Source organism: Hypanus sabinus, chromosome 25 (genome assembly GCF_030144855.1).
Source record: "Hypanus sabinus isolate sHypSab1 chromosome 25, sHypSab1.hap1, whole genome shotgun sequence".
NCBI classification, from domain to species: domain Eukaryota; kingdom Metazoa; phylum Chordata; class Chondrichthyes; order Myliobatiformes; family Dasyatidae; genus Hypanus; species Hypanus sabinus.
The window spans coordinates 51716952-51724786 of NC_082730.1; positions in this window are offsets into that span (position 1 = coordinate 51716952).

A 7835-nucleotide genomic window follows, 5' to 3' on the forward strand; every position below is an offset into this window, starting at 1 on the left:
AAGGTACAGAGGCCTGAAGTCCCACAACACTGGGTTCAAGAACAGATATTCCTCTTCAACAATTCAGTACTTGAACAGACCATCAAGAATCTAATCAAGAATCTAATCTTTCTTTCTTTCTTTTTTTTTCTATGGGGCAGTTAGGGGGGAGGGGTTAAGGGGAGGGGGTATGGGTTATATACATTGTTTTTTCATACTTTGTAATCATTTAAAAATGCAATAAAAAATTATTAAAAAAAAAAAAAAAAAAAAAGAATCTAATCACCACACTTCAGCAAAGTTCTGATCACTTTGCACTAAAATAGACTTTTGGACTAATTGGGTTCTTGAAAAAATTGTGCATATTGTGTTTCATGTGAATGCTGCTTATATGATTCTATGAGTCTGTGACGCTGCTGCATGTAAGTTTTTCATTGCACCTGTGCAAATGTGTAATTGTGCATGTGAGAACAGACTCTACTTTAATAAACTTTGAATTAATCAAATCGAACTGAAAAGTTAAACATGCCTGCTAGTTTTATTTCATTATTTCAAATAATATGCAACCAAAATTTATTGGATTTCCTGTATTTCCAACTTGTTTTGATCTTGCAAACCAATGTTTCATTGCAAGTGGGTCAAACAATTCTGCCAATATAACTTTTAGCTCAAAAAATTAGAATAACATTATTGCACCACTGCATTGTGTGATATGAGTTTTTCTAGATCTGTTATTTAACTGAGACTCTATTTCCTTCATTGACTTTGAAAAACATTTTTGTCCCTTTAAAAGATGTCATATAAAAGTAACCCATTTAATAATTCGGATAAGGCTTTGTGCAGAAATAAATATCACTGCGATGATTGTACGCTCTAGTATCAATTGTTTGGTGAGAATAAAGTATTTGTATTTGTATATATGCACTGGAATTCTTTATTAAACTGGCCCATTCAAGGCTGAATAACTAAGTACCTTAAAACATCAGATTCTGTTTTGTATGATTCAAGAGTGTATGATCTTCAACTGCAAGCTCTCAAATATGGATATGAACTGATATTTATGCCTTTCACATTTCATATTACTATCTTCTATCTCCTTTACCATAGCATTGGAGAGAGATAGGAACAGACAAGTTAGGGAACCATTTAATTGAAGCAAGGGAACTGAGGTTATCAGGCAGGAACTTGGAAGTATAAATTGGAAACAGATGTTCTCAGGGAAACATACCAAAGACATGTGGCAAATGTTCAGGGGATATTTGCGTTGGGGTTCTAAGTAGGTACGTTCCAATGAGACAGGGAAAGGATGGTAGGGTACAAGATCCGTGGTGTACAAAGGCTGTTGTAAATCTAGTCAAGAAGAAAAGAAGAGCTTACGAAAGGTTCAAAACACTAGGTAATGATATGAATCTAGAAGATTATAAGGCTAGCAGGGAGGAGCTTAAGAATGAAATTAGGAAAAACAGAAGGGGCCATGAGAAGGCCTTGGCGGACAGGATTAAGGAAAACCCCAAGGCATTCTACAACTATGTGAAGAGCAAGAGGATAAGACATAAGAAAATAGGACCAATTAAGTGTGACAATGGAAAAGTGTGTATGGAACTGGAGGAAATAGTGGAGGTACTTAATGAATACTTAGCTTCAGTATTCACTACGGAAAAGGATCTTGGTGATTGTAGGGATGACTTGCAGTGGACTGAAAAGCTTGAGAATGTAGGTATTAAGAAAGAGGATGTGCTGGAGCTTTTGGAAAGCATTATGTTGGATAAGTCACCAGGACTGGACAGGATGTACCCCAGGCTACTGTGGGAAGCGAGGGAGGAGATTACTGAGCCTCTGGCGATGATATTCACATCATCAATGAGGATGGGAGAGGTTCCAGAGGGCTGGAGGGTTGTGGATGTTGTCCCCATATTCAGGGAAGGGAGTAGGGATAGCCCAGGAAATTATAGGCCAGTGAGTCTTACTACAGTGGTTAGTAAGTTGATGGAGAAGATCCTGAGAGGTAGGATTTATGAACATTTGGAGAGGTATAATATGATTAGGAGTAGTCAGCATGGCTTTGTAAAGGATAGGTTGTGCCTTACGAGCCTGATTGAAATTCTTGAGAATGTGACTAAGCACATTGATGAAGGAAGAGCAGTAGATGTAGTGTATATAGATTTCAGCAAGGCATTTGATAAGGTATCCCATGCAAGGCTTATTGAGAAAGAAAGGAGGCATGGGATCCAAGGGGGCATTGCTTTGTGGGTCCAGAACTGACTTGCCCACAGAAGGCAAAGGGTGGTTATAGATGGGTCATAATCTGCACGGAGACTGGTGACCAGTGGTGTGCCTCAGGTTCTGCAGTCCTTTCTCTTTGTGATTTTTTATAAATGACCTGGGTGAGGAAGTGGAGGGATGGGTTAGTAAGTTTGCTGATGACACAAAGGTGGGAGGTGTGGATAGTGTGGAGGGCTGTCAGAGGTTACAGTGGGACATTGACAGGATCCAAAACTGGGCTGAGAAGTGGCAGATGGAGTTCAACCCAGATAAGTGTGAGGTGGTTCATTTTGATAGGTCAAATATGATGTCAGAATATAGTATTAATGGTAAGACTCTTGGCAGTGTGGAGGATCAGAGGGACCTTGGGGTCCAAGTCCACAGGACACTCAAAGCAGCTGCACAGGTTGACTCTGTGGTTAAGAAGGCATTTGGTGCACTGACCTTCATCAATCGTGGGATTGAGTTTAAGAGCCGAGAGGTAATGTTGGAGCTATATAGGACCCTGGTCAGACCCCACTTGGAGTACTGTGCTCAGTTCTGGTTGCCTCACTATAGGAAGGGCATGGAAATGATAGAAAGGGTGTGAAGGAGATTTACAAGGATGTTGCCTGGATTGGGGAGCGTGCCTTATGAGAATAGGTTTAGTGAACTCGGCCTTTTCTCCTTGAGTGACAGAGGATGAGAGGTGACTTGATAGAGGTGTACAAGATATTGAGAGGCATTGATCGTGTGGATAGTCAGATGCTTTTCCCTGGGGCTGAAATGGCTAGCACAAGAGGGCATAGTTTTAAAGTGCTTGGAGGTAGGTACAGAAGAGATGTCAGGGTTAAGTTTTTTTACGCAGAGAGTGGTGAGTGTGCGGAATGAGCTGCCAGCAACGGTGGTGGCGGTGGAAATGATAGGGTCTTTTAAGAGACCCCAGGATGGCTACATGGAGTTTAGAAAAATAGAGGGCTATGGGTAAAGCCTAGGTAGTTCTAAGGTAGGGACATGTTTGGCACAGCCTTGTGGGCCAAAGGGCCTGTATTGTGCTGTAGGTTTTCCATGTTTGCATGTTATATGTTTCTATTTATACCCACATTTGTTTTCAGGTCCTGCAAGTCCATTCAAATGAAAGAATAATCCAGATCTTTTGTAAAAGGTTTAGCTAGCATGTTTATTATTATTTTGTAAAAGGTCTAAGAAACCAAAATAACTTTTTCTTGTTGATCTTTGACCAGCAACCCATTGGGGCATCAGAAGTTTGAAAGCAGGGGATTTCACTCAGGTCTACTGCCCAAGTAGAAGAAGGCAGCAGCAGGTCACGGCTGCGCAATTGAGTTTTGATTAATGACCAGTCTGCATTTGGGATTGATTAGCAAGAGCAAACTAAAGGAGGCAGAGCAAGCGCAGTGGTTGTCGTCTGAATGGACATGATTTTCAGGATTTAGCTCTTCAAGGCTTCAGCAAGGAAAGGCTTTAGTCAGAAAAAGCATAAAAGAACAGCTCTAGGTAGAGTTTTATTCCTTCCTTTCTTTATATCTGCTCAGCAGGACAGTAGAGATGACATGCAGGATAGTTGAATGCTCCTCCTGAGGGATGTGGGAAGGCAGGGAGACCTCCTGTGTCCCTGATGACTACAACTGCGAGGAGTGCATTCAGCTGCATCTTCTAACAGAATGCATCAAGGAGTTGGAGTTGGAACTGGATGAACTCCAGATCATTTGGGAGAAGAAGGGGGTGATAAATAGAACATACAGGGAGGCAGCTACACACAAGGTGCAAGACACAGGAAACTGGGTGACAGTCAGGAAGGGGAAATGGGTTAAGATGCCAGTGCAGAGCACTCCTGTGGCCATTACCTCAACAACAGGTATGCCACTTTGAATGGTGTTGGGGAGCTGACCTAACAGAGGAAAGAGACAGTTGTTGGGTTTCTGGCAATAAGTCTGCCTCTGTGACTCAGAAGGGAAGAGGGGCGAAGAGACACACTGTGGTGATGGGGGATTCATTAGTAAGGGAATGGACAAGAGGTTCTGCAGGCGAGAATGAGATTCCTGGATGGTATTTTGTCTCCCGGGTGCCAGGGTCTGGGACATCCCAGATCGAGTCCTCAGCATTCCTAGTTGGGAGGTTGAACAGCCGGAAGTCGTGGTTCATGTAGGTACCAGTGACACGGGAAGGACGAGTGATGAGGCTCTGCATTGGGAGTTTAGGGAGTTAGGTGCTATGTTAAAGGGTTGTGATTTCAGGATTGCTCCCCATCCACATGCTAGTGAGGCCCAAACTAGAAAGAGTATAGAGTATAGCACGTGACTAATGAGTTGGTGTAGGAGGGAGGGCATAATGTTTTTAGATCACTGGGCTCTTGTCCAGGGAATATGGGACCAGTGCAGAAGGGATGGTTTGCATGTGAACTAGAAGGGGTTTAATATCCTAGTGGGATGGTTTGTTAAAGCTGCATCGTGGGGTTTAAACTAGAGTTTCAGAGGGATGGGAACCAGAGTGGAGAGGTTGTGCAGCCAGATGTTGGTAAGACTTCGGACAAAGTTGGGAATCAAAAGGTTGTGCGTGGTGCGACTGAGCTGCATATATTTCAGTATTGTAGGAAAGGTGGATGATCTCAGGGCATGGATCAACACCTGGAATTTTAACTTTGTAACCATTAGTGAAACTTGGTGCAAGAGGGGCAGGACAGGCAGCTCAATATTCCGGGGTTCTGTTATTTTAGACATAACAGAGTGGGAAGGATCAAAAGAGGAGTGGTGGCATTATTGTTAGGGAAAATGTCACTGCAGTTCTCGGTCAGGACAGACCAGAGAACTGGACTAGAGAGGTGTTACGGGTGGAACCGAGAAATAAGAAAGGTATGACCATGTTAATGGGTCTATATTACAGATCACACAACAGTTCGAGGATTTAGAGGAACAAATTTGTAAAGAGATTGCAGACTGTTGCAAAAAACTCAAGGTTGTTATAGTAGCTGATTTTAACTGTCCACATATTCACTGGGCATCCCATACTAGATGGGATAGAGTCTGTCAAATGTGTTCAGGAAACTTTCCTTCATCAGTATGTAGAATTCCCATAAGAGAGTGTATGATACCGGATCTGCGATTAGGGTATGAGACAGGGCAGGTGACAGAAGTTTGTGTAGAGGAACACTTTGCATCCAGTGACCACAATGCCATATGTTTCAAAGTAAATATACAAAAAAGATATGCTTGGTCTCTGGGTTGAGATTCTAAATTGGAGAAGGGCCAATTTAGATGGTATCAGAAATGATCTGGAATGTGTGAATTGGATAGGCTGTTTTCTGGCAAAGGTGTACTTGGAAAGTGGAAAGCTTTCAAAAGTGATATTTTGAGAGTACAAAGCTTATAGATGCCTGTCAGAATAAAAGGTAAAGATAACAAGTGTATGCAACATTGGCTTTCAGCGATATTGAGGCCCCAATTAAGAGAATAAAGGAAGTGCATCGCAGGTATAGGCAGGTAGGAACAAACGAGGTGAAGAAATGCAAGAGAACACTTAAGAAAGAATTCAGAAAAGCTAAAAGAAGGCATGAAGTTGCTCTAGCAGACAAGGTGAACTAGAACTCTAAGGAATTCTAGGATACGTTAAGAGCAAAAGGATTGCTCTTTGGTCCTCTGGAAGACCAGAATGGTAATCCATATGTGGAGCCAAAACAGATGGGGAACATCTTAAATGCATTCTTCGCATCTGTATTTACTCAGGAGTTGGATACAGAGTCTATAGAAGTGGGGCAAAGTGCAATCAACTTCATGGCCCTTGTACAGATTACAGAGAAGGAGGTGTTTGCTCTAGAGGCATATCAGGGTGGATAAATCCCAAGGGTCTGACAAAGTGTTCCCTTGAACCCAACAGGAAACAAGTGCAGAAATTGCCAGGGCCCTGGCAGAGATACTTACACATTCTTAGTGACAGGAGGGTACCAGAGGATTGAAGGATAGCCAATGTTGTTCCGCTTTTTAAAAAAGACTGTAAAAGGAAACCAAGAAATTATAGGCCGGTGAGTCTGCTATCAATTGTGGGAAAGTTATTGGAAAGTATTCTAAGAGTCCAGATATATAGTGTAAGTATTTGGATAGACATAGACTGATTAAGGATAGTCAGTTTGGTAGGTTCATTGTAGATCATGTCTAACCAATCTTATAGAGTTTTTCGAGGATGTTACCAGGAAAGCAGTTGAAGGCAGTGGATGTTGACTACGTGAACTTTAGTAAGGTATTTGACAAGGTCCCACATGGCAGGTTGGTCAAGCAGGTTAATTGCTCTGCACTCAGGATGAGATAGTAGATTGGATTAGACATTGGCTTTGTGGGAGAAGCCAGAGAGTGGTAGTACATTGTTGCCCTTCTGACTGGAGGCCTGTGACTAGTGTTGTGCCACAGGGATTGGTGCTGGGTCTGTTGTTGTTTGTCAGCTATATCAATGACCTGGATGATAATGCAGTTAACTGGATCAGCAAATTTACAGATGATACCAAGACTGGGGATATAGTGGACAATGAAGAAGGCTATCATGGTTTGCAGAGGGATCTGCATCAGCTGGAAGAATGGGCTGAAACCTGGCAGTTGGAAGTTAATGGAGACAAGTGTGAAGTGTTGTACTTGAGTAGGACCAAACAGGGTTGGTATTGCACTATGAATGGAAGTAGGGCACTGTGAAAGTGATAGAACAAAGGAATCTGGGGAGACAGGTCCATTACTCATTGAAGGTGGTGTCACAGGTAGCTAAAGTCATAAAGAAAGCTTCTGGCACATTGGCCTTCATAAATCAATGTATTGAATACAGAAGATACGATGTTATGTTGAAGTTGTACAAGACATTAGTGAGGTCTAATTTGGAGTATTGTGTGCAGTTTTGATCACCTACCTGCAGGAAAGATGTAAATAAGGTTGAAAGAGTACAGAGTAAATTTACAAGGATGTTGCCAAGTTTGGAGGTCCTGAGTTATAAGATCTAGCAGGTAATTCTGTATTCTTTAGAATGCAGAAGATTGAGCAGAGATTTGATAGAGGTATACAAAATTATGAGGGATATAAATGCAAGCAGGCTCTTTCTACTGTGCTTGGGTGTGACTACAATCCAAGGTTATGGGTTAAGGGTGAAAGGTGAGAATTTTAAGGGGAACATGAGTAAAACTTTTACACTCAGAGGGTTGTGAGAGTGTGGAAAGTGCTTCCAGCACAAGTGGTGCATGTGAGCTTGATTTCAATGCTTAAGAGAAATTTGGATAGGTACAAAAGGGTCTCGGCCTGAAACGTCGACAGCGCTTCTCCCTATAGATGCTGCCTAGCCTGCTGTGTTCCACCAGCATTTTGTGTGTGTTGTAGCTTCAATATATTATTGTCATTCAGAGAGGTGGGAATAGACTTCAATAATTTTTTCCAAAAATTCTCAGAAAATTAATCAATCCAATGTTTAAACCTTTGCTACCAACTCAGTTGTTTTAATCTGGAAAACATTCCTGTGACCATGGAATGACTATTTTCCGTAGCTTAATAATACTATGTCAGAAACCAAAACTGGACAGTTATCAAATTGAGTTTTAACTAATACAATATTCAATTTTACAATGGATAGTC